The 23976-nt window shown below is 47.2% G+C and overlaps 1 protein-coding gene across 2 annotated transcripts in view; it reads right to left on the bottom strand.

The window, feature by feature from the left end:
- Positions 1 to 6316, bottom strand: part of LOC112662379 (dendrocyte expressed seven transmembrane protein) — a 30263-nt gene extending 23947 nt beyond the window's left edge. For both annotated transcript variants that reach the window (XR_004813318.2, XM_025450995.3), the window contains exon 1: positions 6279 to 6316. The gene's annotated coding sequence lies outside the window, so the exon portion shown is untranslated. The remainder of the gene's footprint in view (positions 1 to 6278) is intronic.
- Positions 6317 to 23976: the final 17660 nt, after the last annotated feature.

Below are 23976 nucleotides of genomic sequence, written 5' to 3'. Positions count from 1 at the left end.
GACACATTAAAACTGTATTGGGCAATAAAAACTAGTATCAATTAAATAAGATATATTGCTGCAATTTTGTCCTGTAAGAGGCACATGTTTTCTTAATGAGCAACAGATCTAATATTACTCTCCTTGTTTTTGTACTGAAAACAGCATGTCACCAAAAGACACTGGAACTTTCTGCAGCTAGAGGACTGAATGCATCTTCTTCTATTTTACTGATTTCTTTTTTTTTTAAATTTTATTTTCAGAGGTAGAATTTAGTGACTCATTGCATACAACACCCAGTGCTCATCACATCACATGCACTCCTTAATGCCCATCACCAGTTACCCCATCCCCCCAATTTACCTCCCCTCTAGCAACTCTCAGTTTGTTCCCTAGAGTTAAGAGTCTCTTATGGTTTTCCTTCCTCTCTGCTTTCATCTTATTTTATTTTTACTTCCCTTCCCCTATGTTCATCTGTTTTGTTTCTTAAATTCCACACATGAGTGAAATCACATGGTATTTTTCTTTTTCTGGCTGTCTTATTTTGCTTAGCATGATACCTTCCAGTTCCATCCATGTAAATGGCAAGATTTCATTTTTTTTGATGGCTAGGTAATATTCCATTGTGTCCATATACTGCATCTTCTTAATTCATTCATCAATCAATGGATACCTGGGCTCTTTCCATATTTTGGCTCTTGTGGACATTTCTACTATAAACATTGGGGATCAGGTGCCCCTTCGAATCACTATATTTGTATCCTTTGGATAAATACCTAGTGGTACAATGGCTGGGTCTTAGGGAAGCTCTAATTTTACCTTCTTGAGGAACCTCCATACTGTTTTCCATAGTGGCTGCACCAGTTTTATATTCTGTCCTATTTTACAGCTCAAGCCACAGAGTAGGGCTTTGGGCCACCTGTCCAGAGGCTGGTGGTCAGTCTGCCCTTCCTGTCTCTGTTGAACATGGGCTTGATTTCTTCTCTAATCTGTTTTGCATTTTCCCTACTTGAATATAAGATCTGCGTGACCTACTTCCTGGTGAGGTTTGACAAGGGGAGCTTTAGCAAGCTTCTTAAGACCACCCAGCAGAAAGTGCTCAGTAAATGCAGCCCATTTCTTATTTTTTTGCTGCCACAAAAAAAAAAAAAAAAAATGAGAACTTCCATTTTCTGAAAGTCTTCAGGCAAGGACTGAACGCCCTCGAGTTCACGGGAGGCATAGCAACAGGAGCTGGATTCATGGCCTTCCCAGCACTGCTTCTGTGTCCCCTTTAGATGGCTGCTGACTTCCTTCCCCCTCTCCTGCAGAGGTATGATTGCCTGCCGAACTTTCCTCAGATGGCCTCAATTCTTTCCTTTGAGGCAGATCAGTGAGTCAGGACTTGGACAAGCCAATTGCTTCTTTCTTTCCCAAAGACTTTGTCAAGCAGATACCCAGATCTCTAAATTTTATTTTTAGTGTGAAAATGAATCTTATAGATCAGAGCTTTCTTAAACTTAAGTATGTGATCATTGGGCGAGCCTTGTTAAAATGCAGATTTGGGGGGCACCTGGGTGGCTCAGCGGTTAAGCATCTGCCTTTGGCTCAGGTTGTGACCCTGGAGTCCCGGGATTGAGTCCTGCATCAGGCTCCCCGCAGGGAGCCTGCTTCTCCCTCTGCCTATGTCTCTGCCTCTCTCTCTCTCTCTCTGTTTGTCATGAATAAATAAATAAAATCTTTAAAAGAAAATGCATATTTTAATTCTAAAGGCCTAGGGTGGCCCCTGAGACTTTGCCTTTCTGACAAGTTCCCAGGTTGCTGATGCTGCTCATCTCAGGACCAGACACATTGGTTAGTGAGCTCTTGAATTCAGCCCTGTCTGATGGCACTTCCTGTGATGATGAAAATGTTCTATATCCGAGCTGTCCAACACAGTCGGTGCTAGCTGTATGCAATGATTGAGCACTTGAAATAGAGCCAATGTGGCTGAGGAGTTGAATTTTTAACGTTATTTAATTTTAATTAATTCAAATTTAACAAGTCGCATGTGGCTGGTATCACTGTGTTGAACAGCACAGCTCTGCAGCTCTAGAGCTCTAGAGGATTGACACCTAGCCAGCCAGTTTCCACAGATGAAGAAACAAAAATCCAAAGAGGCTAAGGGACTCACTGAGGCTGTCTTAGCATTGGAGACAGAACTAGGGGTGAGACCCCAGTTCTTCACTTTTCCTGTCACATCAGCATCTCATCTCTGACTTTTCATGAACCCTGTTTTAAAATCCTTACCAGGGACACCTGGGTGGCTCAGTGGTTGAGCATCTGCCTTCAGCTCAGGGCGTGATTCCGGGGCCCTGGGATCGAGTCCCACATCGGGCTCCCTGCATGGGGCCTCCTTCTCCCTCTGCCTGTGTCTCTGCCTCTCTCTCTCTCTCTCTGTGTGTGTGTGTGTGTGTATGTGTCTCCCATGAATAAATAAAATCTTTAAAAAAAAATCCTTACCAATGTTCTTAGGTAATGGAGTTAAAATTCCCCACATACCAAATTTGCCTTCAGGCAAATACATAATTAGAAAAGTGAAAAAAAAATAGAAAAGTGGACAAACTATAGCCTGTGTCTCCGAGACTTAGCAATCTGATAACAATAGGTAATAGCTATCAATTTGTAAATCAAGTGCCTGGCCACTGTTTTAGCATCTGATGTTCATGATTTCTAATCTTCACAGCTCTAGATATTATAGATATTGCTATATCTATATATTTTAGATGAGGGAACTGAAGCTCAGAGAGATCCAATAACTCCACCGGGGTCACAAACTAACAAGTGGAGGAGCCAGGAATCTAACCCACATTTAAGTGGCACTGAGGGTTCAGGATGAGCAGCTTTCCAGACTTTCTTGAAATGATCTTCAAAGGCAGCAGCTTCTACATTTGTTTGGAATATATACCCAGAGTCCCAATCATGCATGCATCCTGAAATGCGGATTTAACAATGCTGGCATAAGCTCTCCTCGCACTGCCATCTGCATCTGGTGCCCCCCACCCTCTGCCAGCACAGCCTGTTGAGCCCTCCAGAGCTGACTGTGGATCTCTTTTCCCTAGGCTCACCCTTCTGCTCAGCTCTGTCCTGCTTCATATTCCAGCCAGCATCAGGCTCAGACTTACTCATCTCTTAATCCAGCCCATTTGGTGTCAGGCTTCCTGGTCTGAGGTCTGGGCCACCGGGCCCTCATTCTCAACTCAGAAAGCCCTCTCTCCCAGGACCAGGGAGCCAAGAGATACATTCAGTGCTGGTGCCCACACTCTCTATTGCCCTGAGAGTCAAGGTCAGGCTGTCCTGTGCTGGAAAATCAGGGCAGTGTGGGCAGCACTCAGCTTTTAAATAGCTACAAGTGTCAAACAAGCAGCATCAAGAATAAAGGAAATCAGAAGGTACAGGTACTTCTTAGGGTAAGGGATGTGGAGGAATGGGCAGTGGGTCTTGGGGACTGGAGAGCCCAGGCTTCAGGTTCAGTTATAGGGATAGCAGCCTCCATCCCAGCAGATTTACTGCAAGGCTGTATGGAGACCCAGAGTGGCCACATTTTCTGATTTTTTTTTTTCAAAAGAAGCCAGAAATATAGATTTTGGAGGGTGACATCTCCCTGTTGTTTAAAAAACAACAACAAACTTGGCTCAAATGGTTTTTAAATACTCTGACTGGTTTTGGACCACTGACTGGCAGTTTGAAAACCTTGGTCTCTGAATTCCTCATTGCTTCCTCCTCTCTGCTCTGCACCCCTCCTTCCCTCTTGCTTCCTCTTTTCCACTGTCTGAATTGCCTTTCCTTCTTTTTTATCCCCTGGGACATTTAAAATCATGCTGGAGGCCAGTTTCCAGTCTCATGCATAAAGGTTTTTCTCTATGCCTTGGGAATATTTATTTTTGCCCAAGGGTCTCTAACTTTATTCCTTTCTCTGTGCTTCCTAGATGGAGCCATTTCCTCCCTCTCTTCCTGGAGCCCCTAAAAGGCAAACCTGATCCCTTACACCTGCAATTTCTCTTTGTTTCGCCTCCACCTCTGTTACCAATAACGTTTATTGTCTGACTCCCCAGCCTTGTCTCCCCAGGACAGAGTACCTGCTTCTTGCTTCTACCAACAGTAATATTCCAAGACTAATTACCAGGTTCCTGCCTTTCCCCCTGAACTATAGTTGGCACCACACCCTGGGTGGGAGCAGTACAGCTGGAGCCCACGGGAGAGGATCCCTGAGGACCCCCATTTCTCTGCTGTGGATTAAAGTCATTTCTGTGTGGCTGGGTGGGAGGGAGCAGGGAAGGGAGCAGGGCATGTGATGAGGAGCCTGTGGTCCAAGCCAAGAAGCCACGCAGCCTGTGCAGCTTGCATAGCCAGCCTGAGCCCACACTTATCTGCTTTCATGCAGATCTGAGCTGTTGCCATGGGAAACAGCAGTGGCCAGGCTTCCCCACCAGCCCTGTATGCACTAGCAAACACGGGCTGTGAGGTGCATACACAGTGGCCTCAACTGTTTTCCGTGTGTGTGTGTGTGTGTGTGTGTGTGTGTGTGTGTGTGTTAAATGTCAGAGGCAGCAGAGTCCCTCAGTCCCCAGCCCAGAGTCTTGCTTGTCTGCTTTGTTGGGGGAGTCAAGGGGTCCAACATTCCTGAGCACCGTCCTTTGAGCACAGACCTGATCTCAAGGGGTAACGCATCCTTGCTTCACATACGAGGCCCAGGCAGCAGCCAGGACAGATGCAGCCATGAGATGATAACTAGAGCCTCCCAACAAATGGCCTATCCCAGGAGCTTTCTAGGTTGGGGGATATTGGAGATGCATATGACCAGTGCCGCTCCGGGGCTGGCAAGCAGAAACTGCAGTGCAAGTGCAGGAGAAATCAAGGTGGACTCCCTTGTGGAAAGAGCTAGAGATCAGGATCGCGGGCACTGTCCTACTGCTCCCCTCTTTCCCTAGTAGTGGAGCAGTCGCCTCGCCTCACATCCCCAAATTTCCATTAAGTGCGAGCAGCACATTCTGCCCCTGCTCCCCAGGCAGAAGCCAATGACTTATGCTTCACAAGCCCAGATGCAGTCTGTAGACACTGGGGGAGGGCGGGGGGGGGGGGGTGCAGGGGAGGGAGTAAACCCAGACTGCTGGTCCCTTTATTCTTTCCCTGCTCCTCCAGCCAGCTCTGCTCATTCCCTGTGGGAACCTACCCACCCATGCACCTCTCTCACGATCTTTAGGACTTGATGGGACTCTGATTTGAAAGGAAATTGGGACAAAGGTCAAGGTGGAACAGGAAAAGAGCACAGGGCGGGGAGATAGGAGACCTGTGCCTAGGCTCCTTCCACCAGAAGAGCTGTGTGACCTTGGGTCGGTCACTTCACCTCTCAGGACCACAGCTCCCTTGGGCTAGAGGAGTCCTAAAGCTCCTGCTAGCCCAACAGTCTGAAATGAAAGGCACAGGAGAGCAGCAGATCTGGCTCTGGGTGCTAGCATTTTCCAGCCCGGTACCTGTAAGTGGGACAGTGGAAGAATGGAGGGTTTCTGGACCCTTCCTTCCCTTCCTTCCTCCCTCCCTCCTTCTTTCTTTCTTTCTTTCTTTCTTTCTTTCTTTCTTTCTTTCTTTCTTCTTTCTTTTTCTTTCTTTCTTTCTTTCTTTCTTCTTTCTTTCTTTCTTCCCTCCCCTCTTGGAAACTTATCATTTGGTTGGGAACATAACCTTCTTTCAGGCTGCCAAAATAGCTTGAGCAGGCACAGAGAGGCCTCCTTTTGAGATAGGAATGAATCCTTCACTTCTTTTCATCGCTCTTGCCTTGGGAAAGCCAGTAAAGGCCTTCCTCTGTAAAAGCAAACTTCACACACAAGAAAAGAAAGATTAATGAAAGCTACCAGGTAAACAGAAGGGCATTTAGGGAACAATTCAGTCTGTCATGCAGAGGCATCGGCAGCAAGACCTGGCAGCCGTCCCTCGCCAGGGCTGTGTCAGGCCTGCTCCTCGCCACTCCCCGGAGGCTTGGCCCACAGGGTCAATTCTTCAAAAGCTGGGGAATGGGCAGGTTAACCCAAGCTGCTCTGTTAAGAGGATGGTCACGCTGCGGTCCTCCCTGAGATGAGGGTATTCAGATCTCTCAGGCCAGCATTAACAGACATTTCTTTCCGGTATTTCTGTACACAGATAAAATGCCTGGGTTAGAGGAGGAGCTAAAGTGTCCTCTGGTCTCAACTGTTTTTTCCAATTTAGTTTTTTGGTTTTTTATTTTTATTTTTTTCATTAAAAAAAGCAATCCCAGTAACAAAATATTCGAAAAGTTTACTTACAGGTTCCTCTCAGGTTCTTCTTTGAGTGCAGAATAACCCTTCCCGGGGACTCGGAGTTTTGATATACAACAGAGAAAAAGGAACTAGAAGTGACAGGAGGGTCACATCACCATGAATCAACATCTCTATTTCCCCCACAAAATGACTAAGTCATAATATTGACAAAAGGGATAATTTTTTTCCAGTATTTTCCTCAGAGGGGGGGGGTTCCAGAAATCAATTCTAGAAAACAATGAAATAAGGCATTTTCAAACACAGGAGAGCGAATTATGAAAATGTAGAGGATTTTCTTTCCTCTGTCCTCTTCTCCTTACCCGTCCCCCAGCAAGAGGATGGTGACAATCTTTAGCATTGCCACTACTATCTACGGTCTCAGAGGCAGGAAGGAGCCACCTCTGCACCGGTGACCCAAGACAGGTGCAATTGTCTGGGTAACACATTTCATTCTTACCATCTTGGAGATTTAGCTTCCAGGGCAAGAGGATCAGCTTCTGTGGTTTGAGGGAGTTAGGGAAGCCTCAAAACCCTTCCATAAAATTGTTCTTCACCTTTCAACTGAGACCCATAATATAACTAGAGGAGGTTTTCATCTTAACATTCATGGATTCTTGCCAAAATGCAAAACGGTTGATAGAAAGAAAAATATAAACAAGTGGGTAGATGGGTCAGTGAAAACTTAAGTCAAAAACAAAACAAAACAGAAAAAGAAAACTCAGGTCAAACATCCTGGTGAAGTTGCCCGAATGTATGATGTTTTGATGTTTGGGAGACATAGCTATCTATCATGAACAACAGGGACCCAGTGAATGTTGTGAGCAAATTAACATTACCAAAAAAAAAAAAAAAAAAAAGAGTAAGCACAATGGAGTGATTTGGAGGGGAGTGGGTACAGGGGTCAGGGAACTGAGTCAGGAGGTAGGACCAGTGCATTAGTCAGTTCTCCAGAGAAATGAAACTAAAAGGGGGAGTATGTGTATGAAGAGAGAAAGAGGTTTATCTTAAAGAATTGACCCACATAGTTGTGGGGCCTGACAAGTACCGAAATGGCAGGGTGAACAATAGGCGGAAGCCCCAAGTTAGAGATGATGTAACTTCAAAGGTTAATTGCAGGCAGATTCCCTCTTTCTTGGAGCACCTCAGCCTTTTCCCCTCTTAAAGTCTTCAACTGATTGGATGAGGCCCACTCACAGCCTAATCTACTCAACATTTACTGACTTAAATGTTAATCTTATCTGAAAAATACCCTCACACCAACATCTAGATTAGTATTTGACCAAATTTCTAGGAACTAATCAAACTGACTCAGAAAATTAACCATCAGAGCCAGATCTGAGCAATGGAAAGGAAGGACAAAATATAGGGTTTTGCTTGTTTAGGCCATGGAGAATGAATGGACAGAATTGGAAGTAGGAGAGAGAAAGGAAAGGAATCTGTGATGATCAAAATTTTCCACCTGAACCCTGTAGAGCATGGGGGTTCATAGGGAATGTAGCTGGAAAAATAAGGTCCCAGATAGATATCCAGATGGACTCTGGTCCTGGGCTTAGGAGAAGATATGAGGGATAAAGATAGAGAGCTGAGAATTAGCTAGGAGAGTGCCTGCAGCATAGCATCCAGAATATTTCTGTTGAATTGAGAGGCACGTTGAAACTCTGGGACCAAATGGATTTTCGGAGGGAGACAGGGCACAAAGAGAAAAGCAGCAGTGTGAGGGGCTGGGTTTGTGTGTACTGGGCTACAGAGTACCCTCCTGGAACTCAAAGGGCCAGGGCTTCTGTTGATTCATCAAGCTCACAGAACACATTCAGAGAAGACTTCAGGAGCACAACTGCCTCCAGTGAGGCCAAGAGGCAAGTCTTAACCTTGGGAAGGGTTAGGGGGAGGGGAGGCGGGAAGAGAAGCTTCTGGACAGAAAAAAATGCACATGCAAATAAATGCATGGAGACAAATTAGAGAGTTGCAAAAATCTGAATGTGTCTGAAGCGAAGTGGCCAGAAACAAACGGTCACAAATGACGCAGGTAAGCCTGCCAGAAGCACAGCCTCCACAGGCTTCGCATCAGGGGGCCCACTCAGCCCTGAAGGTGAATAGCGCCATTGAAGTAAGATATTTTCATTTGATGAGAAGATCCAGACTGCAGCAAGAGTGCCTGATGGGGTAATCCAGAAGCAACGCTGGGGGTCCCAAGAAAGGGATGGGCCTGAGAATGGAGAACCAGAGGCAGGCTGGAAATCACAAAGGTGGGAGGAAGAAGCAGCCCAAGAAATGGTCCTAGACTTTGATGATTGGGAGGGCACTGTGCTCTTGGAAGAGCCATCTCCTCAGAGGGCTGGGAGTGAACCAGAGGTGAGGAGGGGAAGGGCAAGCCCATGGTGACTTAGTAGTCGTGTTGGGGATAGAAATGAGAGGGGAGAAGACAGCAGTCCAGAAGCAGTGGTTTGGTTTTGTTTTTTTAGCTAATTAGTCAATTTTTTAAAAAGATTTTATTGAGAGAGTGAGCATGAGCCAGGGGTGGTGGGGGGAGAGGTGGAGAGAGAGAGAATCTCAAGCAGACTCTGAGCTGAGTGTTGAGCCTGACATGAGGCTCAGTCTCATAACCCTGAGATCATGACCTGAACTGAAATCAAGAGTCAGATGCTCAACCAACTGAGCCACCCAGGCGCCCCACGGGTTTTTGAAGAACAGAGAAAATTTAGCATATCAACCCTAGCAAGGATAGGAGGAAGTGAGATAAGGAGAGGAGAAGGAAAGCCACTGAGGATGGGCTGAATCCCCTTGGGGAGGGAGGCGAGGGGGTCTGGGGAGATGGGTCGGCAGCTTGTGGAGAGCATATCTGAGAGCAGCTGCTAGAAGCAGCACCAGGAGGAGGAGACCAAAGCACCCCCAGCTCTCTGGAGGCCATCAAGGGAGCGCAGTGAGCCCTGCTGCAGCGCCCAAGCTTTGGAATGATAGCAGCCAATTGGGCTCAGACCTTAGAGACTAAAGTGGGTGCCTCTTAAGGTTAAAGGACTGGGAGGCTGCCATTCGGTGCTTGCTGCCAAGGTTTCTTCCTGGGCTTCCAGGGAACTCAGACAATGAGAAAGCTATGCTCAGCTGGGAATTTCAACCTGAGTCAGCTTCAACATCCTTAATGACTTTGAAAGTCTGCAATTAGTGGGCTGGCCAGTTTGAGAGTCTCTGTACTCCTGAGATAAACAGCTGCACAACAGCAACGGTTGAGAGGGCCGGATAGGCAGCGGCTCCATCCCGATTCCAACGCCAGGGCCTGGTGACCACGGGCGCCCCTGGGATGCTGCCTGCAGGTGGGGCGAGGGGCAGTCAATCAGTCACTGCTGAATTCCTGTTCGACTTTAGCATGGGGAGCATCAAACATTCTTTCTCCTGCCATCAGGAATCTCTGCTCCGGAGATGATTTGGGGGTTGATGAGTCAGGAAGCATGGAAAATACAAGGCTCGCATCAGACTTGTGATTCATCCAGCCCAGGGATCTCGGGAGAACCAGGCGGGGAGTGGGTGTGTTGTGAGACTCCCAGGCCTGGCATAGACCAAGTGCTGTCATTTTGTCCATTGAGTAACTCTTAGTCCCTTAAAAATGGCAGTAGCCTCTCCTGACCAACCCATTAGAGGTCGTAAGTTTCCAATGTGGAGTGAACAAGAGAATTCTGCCCCAGGAGTCCAGTTGTATGGTCTCAGCTCCAAAAGTCTCTCCTTTTAGTCTCAGAGTGGTGTCCCAAGTGTTTCTCTGCGATCATCCGAGCGACTTCCTTTACAATGAAAGATCTGGATCATTCCTGCTTTCTCAATACGAAGCCTTCAGTGTTGTACACTCAGTTCTGTACTAAAGCTCCTCCCCCACCCCCACCTCCGGGCCCCTGACACGAGAGAGAGACAACAAATATCTCAGTTGTTCAAGCCATTTTTTAAAAAATAAACATTATCTTATAGAGAGCCATTTTAGGTTCACAGAAAATTTGAACTGAAGAAGTACAGAGATTTCTCACACCAGAGTGGGAAATGGGTTCCAACAAACCTACACTGAGATAATAATCATCCAAAGTCCATAGGTGTCATATATTAATCGGGTGTGGACAAATGTGTAGTGACTTGTGCCCACCACCACAGTGGGTATCCGGTCCTACAGAATAGTTCCATTGCCACCAAAATCCTTGTGCTTTTACCTCCTGATCTCTCACTCCCCGACCCTTGGCAACCACTGATCTTTTTACGAACTCCATAGTTTTGCCTTTTCCAGAATGTCATACAGTTAGTATCGTACAGTGTGTGGCCTTCTCTGGTCGGCTTCTTTCACTTAGTGATAGGCATGTACATTTCTTCTCTCTCTTTTCAAGGTCAAGGCACGTCTACACAACACTTTATTAAGGTATAATGGACATACAACAAACTGCATGTATTCAAAACGTATAAATGAATAGGCTTCGACATACATGTATATCTACAAAATCAGTCTCACAATCAAGGTAGTGACTATCTCCATCACCTCTGAGGGTCTCGGGTACACCACCGCCCTCTCCACTCGGCCCCAACCTCAGAACCACCACTGCTCTGTCACTATAGATTTGCTAGTATTTTCTAGAATGTTATGATGGCACCATAGAGTGTGTACTCATTCTTTCCTTTTGATGTGGCTTTTTTTGTGCAGTGAAATTATTTTGATACTAACCCACATTGTTGTATGTATCCTTCCTTTTTATTGCTGAATAGTGTTCCTACACATGGACATATTATCATTTGCTTATCCATAAACCTGCTGGTGGGAATTTAGGTCGTCTCCACTTTGAGGGTATTAAAAATAAAACCACTGTAAGCAGTGGAATGTAAATCTCTGTATGGGCACACGGTTTCACTCCTTTTGGGAAAAGACCTGGGAGTGGGATAGCCAGATAATATGGTAGGTCTAAATATGACCAAGTTTTAAGAAATGGTCAAAGTTTTCTAAAGTAATTGTGCAATTTTACATTCCTTTCAGCTCTAGGTCCTTGTCAACACTTGGGATGGTCAGTCTACTTAATTTAACCCATCTAATTGTTATGCAATAGTATTTCATTCTACTTTTAATTTGCATTTGTCTGGTGATTAATGATGTGGGCATCTTTTCATGTATTAATTTGCCATCCCTATATCTTTTTTGGTGAAGTGCCTATAGCTCATTTTTAATGTAACTGCTACAATAACAGAATTTCTGCTCAAATACCTATCTTCTTTACAAAATAGTAATGCGCATTCATTGTAGAAAATCATCCTTAACTTCACCATTCAAAGATAATTCTCTGTCCATTTTAGACACTTCAAATAATTTTCCACTTTGTAATTTGCATTTTAATTTGATTTTTAGGTTTTTGGCTTTTGTTGTTTTGTTGTTTTGTTTTGTTTTGTTTTTTTTCTGTATAGAGAGGCTTTTTAAAATGCTATCCTCTGACTTTGAAGAAAGAAAATTCTACTCCCCTCACAGGTTTTGTCTTGTTTGTGTGTGTGTGTGTGTGTGTGTGTGTGTGTGGTGCTCCCATTTAAATATTTAATCTATCTAATATTTATCTGATAACTTATAAACTAGGAATCTGCATTTGTTTTCTACTGATGCTATAAGAACTTGCAAACTTGATAAACTTAGTGATTTAAAAGAATACGCATGTATTCTCTTACAGCTCTGAAGGTCAGGAGTCTAAAATGGATCTGACAGGGTTAAAATAAAGGCGTCAGCAGGACTATTTTTCTTTCTAGAAGCTCTAGTGTCCCTGGATTTTGCAGCTTCCAAAGACCACCCCATTCTTTGGCTAGTGCACAACTTGGTCTTCAAAGGCAACCATTAATCCACTCCCACCTCTGCTTCCTTTCTTACATTTTTGTCTCTGAAAATGACCCTCCTGCTTCCTCCTATAGCCCTTGTGACCACATTAGGCCCACTTGGATAACCCAGGCTGATTTTCCAATCTCAAAATCCTGAATTTGACTACATCTGTTTGCCTGTAAAGTAACACATTCATGGGTTCTGGGGATTAAGACATGGACCTCTGTGGAGGTGGCGGGAAGTGGGGGGCTGCATTATTCTGTCTACCACAGGATCTATTATTGCTTTCTAGTGGTTCACTGATTAGCCCAATATTATTGTTAAATAATCAGTCCATAATTACTCTACTGATTGGAAATGTCAGCTTCATCACACAAAAAAATTCATGTGAGATGTATATTTACTTCAGAACTTTCTACTCTGTTCCTCTGATTAGTAGAACACACTTCCTAACTGTATCATCGGTCCCTGTTGCAACAGGTCACAATTCAGACTCTTCTTCTCATGACTCTTGAGACTTCCACAACCTGCTCCTATCTCTCTCTTCAGCCTCATCCCCTACATACCTGGCAGGCCCACCAGGCTCCAGCTGGGGCCAGGGGAATCTAGTGACATGGGGACCTACCAAATTGATGGTGACACAACTGTGTAACAGTACCACTTCCTGAAGTGACACTGAAATGAAAATATAGAATCTATGAGATGTGCAATGATGAGATGCCCCCTCACACTCTGTGAACAATAATGAGCTGTATTTTCATGCTTCCAAGTTTCAGTTCAACAAATGTTTGTTAAGAACAAATGATGTACCAAATGCCAAGCTTGTCATTGGGGCTGTAGAAGGAAGAAGCCACCATCTCTAACTTCGAGGCATTCCTAATTTGGTGGAGAAATCAAATATATAAAATGAGAATTTTAGTACAGACAGCTCTTGTGACAGAAGTGTGTTATAGCTCATCCCCAAAGTTGCATTCTTGTTTATCTTTTTTGATGTTTCCATTACATTAGTATTCATTAAAAACTACTATGTTGTTTATTTTATCAAATAGCAGAATCTGTTAAAATTTCAGACTGAGTATCCATACCAGCATTTGACTGTCATCACCATCACACAGCTGTCAATGGTAAAATTGCTATAAATATCTTGGGATCATTTCAAGAGGCTGCTTGGTTTTTGCTTCCTCAGCCACATCAGCTGCCCAATGGCCTAATGTTCAGCAGGCAGGATAGGAAATGCTATAATTCTTCTAGTCATCACAGACATCTCCACCACTGATTGCCAAGATGTGTGTTCTCAAGCAAGTCACTTAACTGCTCTGTGCGTTTGTTTTTCATTTGCAATATGGCAGGGTAAAATCAGATGACCTCTAGAGCCATTTCTAGCTTTAAAATTCTATAATACCAACTCTGATCCATTGATGATGAGAATGCAAAATAGTACAGTCATTTTGGAAGACAGGCGGTTTCTTTCAAAACTAATACATTCTTACCATAAAATCCAGCAACCAATATACCAATATCCTTGGTATTTATCCAAAGGAGTTAAAAATTTATGTCCATGCAAACACCTGCACACAGATGTTACTGGCAGCTTTATTTCTAATTGCTAAAACCTGAAAGCAATCAAGACGTCCTTCAGTAGGTAAACGGGTAAATAAACTGTGGTTTACCCAGACAATGGGAAGTTATGTGCTAAAAAGAAATAAGCAATCAAACCATGAAAAGACATGGAAGGAAGAATGCATATTGCTAAGTGAAAGAAACCAATCTGATGTTTCCAACAATATAACATTCTGAAAAAGGCAAAACTGGGGATCCCTGGGTGGGGCAGCGGTTTGGTGCCTGCCTTTGGCCCAGGGTGCGATCCTGGAGACCCGGGATCGAACCCACGTCGGGCTCCCGGTGCATGGAGCCTGCTTTTCCCTCTGCCTGTGTCTCTGCCTCTCTCTCTCACTGTGTGCCTATCATAAATAAATAATAAAAAAAAAATTAAAAAAAAAAAAGGCAAAACTATAGAGACGGCAAAACTAAAAGATCAGTGGTTGCCAGCAGTTGAGGTGGAGGACAAGTGAATAGGCACAGCATAGAAGATTTCCAGGGCCATGAAACTACTCTGGGGTGCCTGGGTGGCTCAGCTGGTTGGGCAAATGCCTTCAGCTCGGGTCATGATATCAGCAACTTGGGATCGAGCCCCACATCAGGCTCCTTGCTCAGCGGGGAGCCTGCTTCTCCCTCTCCCTCTGCATGCCTCTCCCCCTGCTTGTGTTCTTTGTCTCTGTGTCAAATGAATAAATAAAATATTTAAAAAAGAAGAAAGAAAGAAAGAAAGAAAGGAAGAAAGAAAGAAAGAAGAAAGAAAGAAAGAAAGAAAGAAAGAAAGAAAGAAAGAAAGAAGAAGAAACTACTCTGTGTGATACTACAACAGTGGATATAGGTCATTATACATTTGTCCAAATTCATAGAAGGTACAACCCCAAGAGTAAACCCTAATGCAAACTATGGACTTTGGTGATTATGATGTGTCAGGGTAGGTTCATCAATTGTAATACATTTTCCACTCTGTTGGGGGATGTTCATGGTGGGGGAGGCTGTGCAAGTGTGGAGGCAGGGGGTGTATGGAGACTTTCCATACTTTCCATTCAATTTTGCTATCAGCCTAAAATTGCTTTGAAAAAGAAAATCTATTTTTAAAAACTCTATTATTCCATAATCCCTACTATTGGAAAATCTTCAAATGTACATCTCTCAGTGACCTCAAAAGTGATAGCATTTTTTTAAACTTCTTTCTAAGCTCCAAGACTTATAATCTAGAACTTTACTGATTCCTGAGAACATGGGCTCTACACACAGCAGGATAACCCCAGAAATGCTCCTTAATCACAGATGGAGGCAGTGATGAACCCAATGCCATGGTATGGGCCAACGAATCTTCCCTGCAGAAGGGGGGAATCCCAGTGTGTGAAGCGGGCCGGACTCCTGCCTGCCTGCCCGACAGCAGGCTATGTAAGGTTGGCTCTGGGCTCTATCACCCCACCTCTGGTTAACTCTCCAGCCAGAACCAACATGCTCCCCAGCACTGTAAATTTATTCTGGACCAGAAGATCTAGGTTCAAAGCAGAAAGTTCAGTTAGATAGAAGATGGAACTTTTAAAATAAATGCATAAAACAGGAGAGTAGAAAAGAATTTGCCTCGAGATTAATCCATAATTTAATATGGTGTCTTCAGACCATGGAGTTATAAATAGAAGAGGAGGCGGTTCTTTATATACTCAAATGGAATGATCTCTAAGAAATACTGATTGGAAAAAAGAGAAGAAGCAGAATAATATATGCTGTATGCACTATACGTATAAAAAGAGGTAAAACAATATACAGGCATATTATTTTATCTGTATCATTGTTTCGGAAAGGCTACACAACAAACTAACTGTGGTTGCACCTGAGGGGGAACATGGGTGGCTGTGGGATGAAGGCTGAGGAGGGGAATTTTTACTGCATTCCTTTGATATATTTAGAATTTTGAATTGCATATACTATTGCCTGTTCAAAAAGTAAATAACATAAAATTCCTAACAATAATTTAAAAATAGTATATATTTTTTACTATATATAGTATAATATACTATAACTTAGTATATTATACAATTTTATAAATATGTTAAAACTATGTGAATTTAATGAATATATTTATATATACATAACCCAATAATTTTCTATAATATAAATATTGAGAAACTAATAAATAAATAATAAAGCAGATGGATCTGCATTTCTTTTTTTTTTTAAGATTTATTTATTTATTCATGAGAGACACAGAGAGAAGCACAGACATAGAGGGAGAAGCAGGCTCCCTGCAGGGAGCCCAATGCGGGACTCAATCCCAGGACCCCAGGATCATCACCTGAGCCAAAGGCAGACTCTCAACCACTGAGCCACCCAGGTGCCCCTGGACCTGCAGTTCAAGCCAGTGACTAGCTGTGTGGTTTGGACAAGTCACGCAACCTTTCTGAGCCTCTGTTTTGCTCTGAGCTCAATGATCTTCATTACTGTTGTGCAAATGTGGGTAAACTGCCACAGGCCTGGCACAGTGTGTGGGCAGCAGGTGGCTGGTGGGTATATCAGCTCTGAGATGGGCCACTGGAGGGAGACGGGGCAAGGACCAGAGGGCTACAAGGCGAGGGCCCTCCTGGGGGCAAGTCACAGTCCTTGGGACGTGAGTCCCTCCCTTTGGGAAAGTTCTGGCTGCAAACCCAGAGGCAACTTCGTAACTCTGGCTCAGAAGCCTGAATGAAGCATCTGCCTGCTCTGGGGCTTTCTCAGTCCCTGGCCTGGTCTTGGGCTCTGTTCCTCTTGGCCAGCAAGAGGATAAACACTGAATTTACACAACCCCAGGCGCCTGCCCAGGCCGAGTCCCTAATGGCTTCCTGGCTCTTGCTGGCAACTGAGAAGCCAGAAGAGCACCTGGAGGACCTTCCTCCCCCTAATCCGCCCCCCTCCACTCCCTTTCCCCCCCCCCCCCATCAGCGCTCTCTCTGAGGTTCTTCATTCTCAAGGAGGAGAGGGGCCAGGAAGCAACTATGGGTCAGGAGACAAGAAAGCAGCTTCTTCTTCCTCTAGTTTTGGCTGTGGGTAAACTGAGGCACCACAAGCCTGTGCCACAGGCCTAGGGAAGCCGCGCTTCAGGGAACCCACCTCATGCAGCCTGCGGGCCTCTCTCCTTTCATCTCTTCCTCGCTTTTAAAAAGGCACATTCTGTAAGGGGAAATAAAAGATAACTTGTTTTTCATCTGGTCCCTGTAGGTGTCCACTACTCCCCCCACCCCACCCCACACACAGTTGTTCACTTGAAACCACTAAATTATTTTTTTGCAGGGGGAAGAACGGAAATTTCTTAATTTAATTGTTCCTTCTCTGTAGGCATCACTGGTTCCCTCAGACTGGCCTTCCTGAGTGCCTTGAAGAAAGCCAGATTTAGAAGAAATATTATTTCAGCTCTCAGGATGGAAAAAAAGATTTAGCCAGGAGGCACAGACTCTGGAAAATCGCTAATAAATTGTTACTGCCTGCTATTAAAAGGATCGATAAGATAAGGCCAGAAATGACGGATGGGAGGGAGTCGTGCTCTGGGTATTAATGGAGGAAGTGGCGCCTGAGCTCAGAATGGTCTCTGGCGGGGCGTGGTGCCCATCCCCTCCTTAGCAGAACCCGGCCAGCTTCAGTCACTGCCTGGGAGATCCGGAGTTATTGATGGTCGTTATGAATATTTAAATCAAATGGCATGTGAGGGAGTTCAGGTATCAGGTAAATTTCCGGACTAGTCTGTAGCACTGGTAACGTGCCAACATGCCTCTTTTGTGACTCTATTTGTGATGCGCTCATGGGGCAGAACCAGGGGGTGGGTGCTGGTTCCCTGCGAGGCTGCCCCCAGATAGGAAGGGGCCCGGGCCTGCAGCCAGCTCAGCCTCCATGCCAGCCCTGCCCCGCCGCCCCTGGGGACCAGCCCATCAGTCTTGCCCCTTGACACCTTCCCTCCCTGCTCTGCTCGGCCCTGAGAGAGGCAGCAGGGCCCTGCAGCCAGATGGACACCCTAAGGACCAGGCTCGTCTGTGGGACCAGCCTCTCCTCCTGCCGGCAGACCTTCCAAAATCCAAGAGGATGAATCTGTGAATCCAACAACCAGATCTTTCCACCACACATATCTCTGTCCATCTTCTCACTTCTCTTTGCTGGTCGTTGACCTTCCCACAGAGAGGGCTGTGCGGGATTCCAAGGAGCCTTCTTAGCTAAAAGTTATGGCTCGTTCTTGTCCAGGATTCTCAGCCCTTAGAACCTCCAGAATGCCTTGAGCAGACTGCACCTTTCTGCCAGCAGATGAAGTATCTGTGCTCTAGGAGACCAGCGCAGGGCATCAGCTGTCCCCCTGCAAAAGGCAAGGCCATGAGGACCCTAGTGCAAAGTGTGGGTCCAGAGGCAAGGGTAGGTGGGCAGGTAACGCCAGGGTGGGGGCTCTGCTGAGGGTGAGCCACCTGCCACCTTTAGGCAAAATGGCAAAACAGGCAAGTCATTTGTGGCACTTTTGCCTTCTCCTCTTCAGTTTTTTTCTCGAATGTCCCTCAATGCTCCCTTTTCTATGCAGGGGAGCCTTAGATTTCGTTGCCATCTTTTTCAGGGGGATCCTATGCTCAAGGCCACTCTTCCATTTCTCCCAGCCTCGGGCAAGCCCAGCCTCTTTTCAGCAGAGAGGCCTTCCGGGCCTCGCTCACCAGCAGCCCCCGCGTCATGGGCTTCATAGTGAGCCCTTGAGCAAGCAGCTGGGGAGTACTGAGTGTGCAGTGTCCTGGGCTCGGGCGCCTTGTGTTATCACTGACATCGCACGATGTCAGTTGGAGAGCAACCACTCTCCCTACTGAGGGAGGAGCATCCTGAGGAGCAGTTATCCCTTGACCCAGAGTACAGAGCACCCACATTCTAGAGCCCAGATCTGGCTCTAGAGGCAGCCTCTGTCCTTGACACCTCACCTCCCATCTTCTATAGGGGCCTCAAGAAGATGGATCTCTTAACTCCCAAATGGCAGGAAATGCTCTAGGGGCCTGCATCCTTGACATCTGCTGAGATTGGCAGGCAAGGATTGCAGGAAAGCCAGGACCAAGGAGACTGTGGCTGGGAAGTGACTGCCACAAGACTCTGGCAGCTTCTCACATCAACCTGGGACTGCCTTGTCTGGCAGGAGTAACACTGGTCTACCCATGATGTAGGGAAATGCAGCCTAAAACAGGTGACGTAACCAGAGCCTGAGCAGAGGACGAATCATGGGCAAAGGCTGTGGCCTCTTTGATGGGGGAGCCCAGGGCACAGAAGGTACTAGGACGGCTCCAGGGTCAGGTTGTGGACACGGAGGTCTGTTTGCTCCACAATCTGAATCCAGCCTTCAGGAAACCCATAATCCTAGGGTTCACCAGACCTTGCCCAGCTAGTCAGAGGCCAAGTGCGGCCCAGAGCCCTAGAATGCCCACAGACTTCCAGTCAGCACTTCTACACCGTGTAGCCGCCACTACCTTGGGCAGCTGGCAATACGCCACAAAGCAAGTCAGGAAAATGCAGAGGGATGGCTGTGAGGACAGCTGTGTGTACCTCATTGCCTGGAAGCCTAATTTGCTGGGAGCAAAAGGTTTATCCACACACGCCCAGAAGTGGGGCCACTTTGGTAGTCGGCAGGGCACAGGTGCGGTTTGCTCCTGGGGGTCCCTGGTCTGTGGGCAGGGGCACAGATTTGTGAGGTGTTGGGTCCTACTAGGGTCTAACCGATGGCCGAGCATTGTAGGGAGAGACCCTGTCACCCACACTTGGCCTGGAGGGGGCAGCGCACCCTGTGTCTGGAGACAGTTGGGAATTTCCTTCTCGGAAGCCTTTGAAGTAGGTCCGCAGCTCTTTCCTGGACCGTCTCCGACCGTTGGTGGTTACAAAACAGCCTCACTTCTGTTTTCAGAGATTTGTTGGTGGAACCCTCCGTAGCACTCACCAGTGAGCAGCCTGGAATGGCACAGAGCAGCCCTGGCAAAGGGGCCACCACCCCAGGGGATCTTACAGGCCAGCGTGTCCTTGGGAGTCGAGCCACCGCTCCAGGCGCGGGCCTCTCCGAGGAGGGAACCAGGATTGCTCAGCCAAGCCACGTCGGGCCCGGCGGGCCGGAGGGAGAGGCGTGGAAGAGACAGGCAGGCTGGGGCCGGGAGAGCGGCTCGGTGGGCCTGGGCCGCGGGGACCCGAGCCGGGACTCAGGCCGCTTGGAACTATGAACTCCTTTCATGCTAACAGCGGCCTGTACTGCAGGTGCCAGTGTCACAGGCAACGAAACCGAGGCACCGAGACGTTAAAGGAAGTGCCGCGGGTCACGCGGCTGGCAAAGGGCAGTCCCCAGGGCCCACCCAGGGCGGCTCAGCTCTAGGCAGTGCTTTCGAAAGCACGAAACTGAGGTGTCGCCTAAGGCTACCGCCAGCCCTGCGTGTGGGAAACAAAGGCAGAAGGAAATGGAGACAAAATTAAATGTCCGTGTAACCTGCAGCCCATTGACAAATGCTCGAGGCAGGCAGAGCGCGGTTCCTCCAGGGAGAGCCACCTTGGTTGACAATAGCAAGGGCTCTCTGTGGTTGGGGGTCTCCTCTAGCCCATGGAAAGCCTTTTGAAACTTCCCTTATCCTTACTTCTCCCCGAAGTATAGAGTCAGTTGCTCCTCATAGTGCCTGGGCAGCAGGCGGCAGCAGCCCTCCCTGCCCGGGGGTCCCGTCCCCCTGCTTGAATAAAACCACCATTTTGCACCAAGGATCTCTCAAGAATTCTTTCTTGGCCGTAGGCTTCCGACTCCACCAAACCTCACCAAAAACATTCCAGAACCACTACGTCACTGCTGTCGACAGAGCCCAGGTGTGGACTCTTGAAGGAGGAGGTTTCAGGGACCTGAGTGTTCCCTGTACAGAGCACAGGGCCCTGTCGCTTGGCCACCAGGGTAGCAGAATGGGGGTTTCGGAGCCCAGGTGGCTGCCGGCGGAGCCAAAGGGCTGCCTCCCTCTGGGGCCCAGGGAGGTGGGATGAGGCCCTGGAGAGCTCATTTCTCGGGGGCTGGGCCCCTCCTGAGGCCCCTCCATCAACACCTGAGCTCTGTGATTCTGCTCCAACCTGGAAATGGAGCAGCACAGGCCCCAGACTAAACAGCAGACCCTGCGGAGAAGAACAGCAGCATTAGAATAACAAATGCCAAGTGCGAGCACCAAGGTGGGAGCTACATAAACATCGGAAGGGAAATTCAGTTGGAGAAGAGACAGCACGCGAATGGACCTCGGGGCCTGGCTTTTTTTCAGTCCGTGGATTGCCTTTCAAAGAGAAAATTAAACCCTGACCATAAAGCAACTGTTCAAGGGAAGAGGGGTTCTGCTTTCCCACCGGCAGCCTGGGGGATCGGGCTGGGCCTGCCTCTCAGGTTCCCTTGGCTCCCGAAGCCTGGTGCCACGACCCGGGGGTTCCGGCCACTCTCTGCGGGCACCGGGCTGGGGGGATGGGGGGCTGTCTCTGCATTGCAGAGGGTCTGTGCCCGAGGAGCTCCAGGCGGGCCGGCGGGGGAGCAGCCAACGCCCTCACTGGAACCGTCACAGCCACTGACTGCTGCCCGGGGCCCCTTCGGCTCTAACGGGCTTCCGCGGCGCTGCAGCCTCCCGGGGTCTCCTGCAGAGGCAGCAGCCGCTGCACTAATCACAACGTCCTGAGCCTGCGGTCCCTTCCTTTCCCGACCCCAGTTCAGTTCCCGGCGACGGCGACGGCGACGGGCAGCCTCGTTATTCCTGGGGCGGGGGGTGCGTGCAGAGGTTGGACTCTCGTATTAAGAGCTTTTGACAGGATCAACCTTTGTGTCTTCTATTTCTGTCTTGTTGAAATTCTACTGTGCCACGTTAATGGCTGAAATAAACGTGAGGGGAAGCATCCGTCAACCCTTTCTGGAAACTGGGAGACAGCAGAGTGTGTTGGGTGTCCAGCACTTGCGTCCAGAGGGAGATTTATATTTTGTTCTCTTGGCTAATAGGAAAACTGTCCAGATTTAGGGGTGTGTATGCATGGAAACCTATGTTATCTCACTCAGAGCTAAATTTATGCCACTCAATTTTATGCCAATATCAAAGCCAAAGGGGGCCCCCGGAGGGTACCAGCTTACCTCCGTTCCTATCTCATGGGCTGGCTCTCTCCTTGCACCCTTGCTCTGGTCGTGACCTGACCCATGGCAGTTTGCCTTACTGGATGAAAAGATTATTGCTGGCAAAGCCAAGGTGACCAGCCAGGTCCTTCAAATGGCATGTTGGCCGACGAAGGTCCTGACTGCCCTCCATACACATAGCTCCATGCCCCTCCAGCTGCCTCAAGGGGAGTCAACAGTAAAGAGCATAATGGCCAACATAGCAGGACTTCTGCAGACTGTAGTGGAGTTGGAGGCAAGATGGCCTTCTCTGTGTGAATAAAGGTCAGGAAAGCAACATGAACAAACAGCCATTTGCTCTTGTTGAAGACTCTAACAGTAACTAACATCAATTATACACCGTATGCCAGGTCCTGAGTTAGGCATATAACATGGCATATCTAATTTCAGTCTTGTGATGATGCTATGAACTAGACATTGTTACCCCTTTTTGTAGATGAAGAAGTAGAGGTACAGAGAGTTTAAGTCGCTTAACCAGTATCCCATAGAGAGCAAGTTTCATGATCGGAATCGTAGTCATAACTGAGAGAGAGTTGAACCCAAACACTCTGAACTCTTGGCCCTCACATTAAATTGCTAATTGTACACCCAATTGTGAGAGAGTGAAGGAGCAAGGAGGACATCAGGCAGAGTCACCAGTATCCCCACATTTCTTTTTTTTTTTAAGATTTTATTTATTTATTCACGATAGACAGAGAGAGAGAGAGAGAGAGAGAGAGGCAGAGACACAGGCAGAGGGAGAAGCAGGCTCCATGCACCGGGAGCCCGCGCGGGACTCTATCCCGGGTCTCCAGGATTGCGCCCTGGGCCAAAGGCAAGCGCCAAACCGCTGCACTACCCAGGGATCCCCAATCCCCACATTTCTTGATATTCCCGAGGAAACATCTCTCAGGGTCTCCAAGTTTGACTTCTGCCATCCTCAGCAGCTCTCAGGAAGATTTCCACCCGGGTTTGATGGGTTTTAGAGGGGTCACAAAGAGGAACCGCAGTACCTGAGAACTTTGCCCCCTGCAAAGTTCATATTCTCTGCCTGCCTATCGATCTGCCTTTCACACATTTTAGTCTGAGGAAATGAAACACCACTTTCATATGGGTCTAGTCATTCCAAAAATTTCATAATCTCATCAAGAGCTTCATTCCTGGTGAGTACATGAATTAACATCTTACTAATCAATAGATGCAATGTGACCAGGCATCACAAGGCATGCTACTGCTTCATTCTCACTTCTAAGGACCTGTAGCAGTCAAGAGCATGCCCGACTGCAAGGGACGGAAAATCAGATTTATAGGGGCTTAAATACAAAAGGATGTATTTGTTGCATATACCAAGAAGTCTTCAATTAAGCAGCTGGTCGTATTGGTCCAGGGCTCAGTGATGTCAGAGCCAGCTGCTCTTGGCCTTTCAAACAAGGCTACAGGATGGTTGGTGCTACCCAAGACACATGACCTCATTTTACCAAATAGAAGATGGAAAGAGGTGAAGTAACAGCAACATCTTTTTCATCAGAAGGAGCAAGAACCTTCCTAGAAGCTCCCAGTGGACTTCTGCTGACATCCCATTGGCCAAAGCTGTGTCACCATACCAGTGGGCAAGAAAGGCAACAAGTGCCCTTTATAATGGAGGTACAAAGAATAAGGGAATGAGACTATGTTTCAAGTCAATGGACAAGTAGAATCTGCCAGAAGAACTCTTCCTCAAACATTGCCTAGAACCTAGAGCCAGGATTACCATCCAGGCTTTGCCACTTACATGCTATGTGACCTTGGGAGAGTCACTTAATCTAGGTGGACCTAGTTTCCTCATTCGCAAAATTGGAGATAATCACACCTACTCAATAAAGTTGTTCTGAGAGTTAAACATGGCAGTGATGTGAGCACTATCCACCACCCCCCCCGGCCCCCCAGGTGCCAGGCACATGCTGTTGCAACTGGACACCAATGAAACTAACAGGGACAGATGGCAGGGCTCAGACACAAGCTGGCCTTCCCCATATGCCTTGCTGTCTTCAAGCTCTCCTGCCTGCCATATGGGGCATTGTAGGCCTGATGAGCTCCTACAAGGACAGGTGAGAAGCCACCTGACAGGACAAGGGATCAGATTGGTTCAGAGCAAGGACCTCACAGTCAGATGGGTCTGGGTGTGAGTCCTACAGGTG

The sequence above is a fragment of the Canis lupus genome, chromosome 13, assembly GCF_003254725.2.
Source record: "Canis lupus dingo isolate Sandy chromosome 13, ASM325472v2, whole genome shotgun sequence".
Classification (NCBI taxonomy): domain Eukaryota; kingdom Metazoa; phylum Chordata; class Mammalia; order Carnivora; family Canidae; genus Canis; species Canis lupus.
Note: the sequence above shows the minus strand (reverse complement) of the source record. Positions and strands in the feature narration are given on the sequence as shown.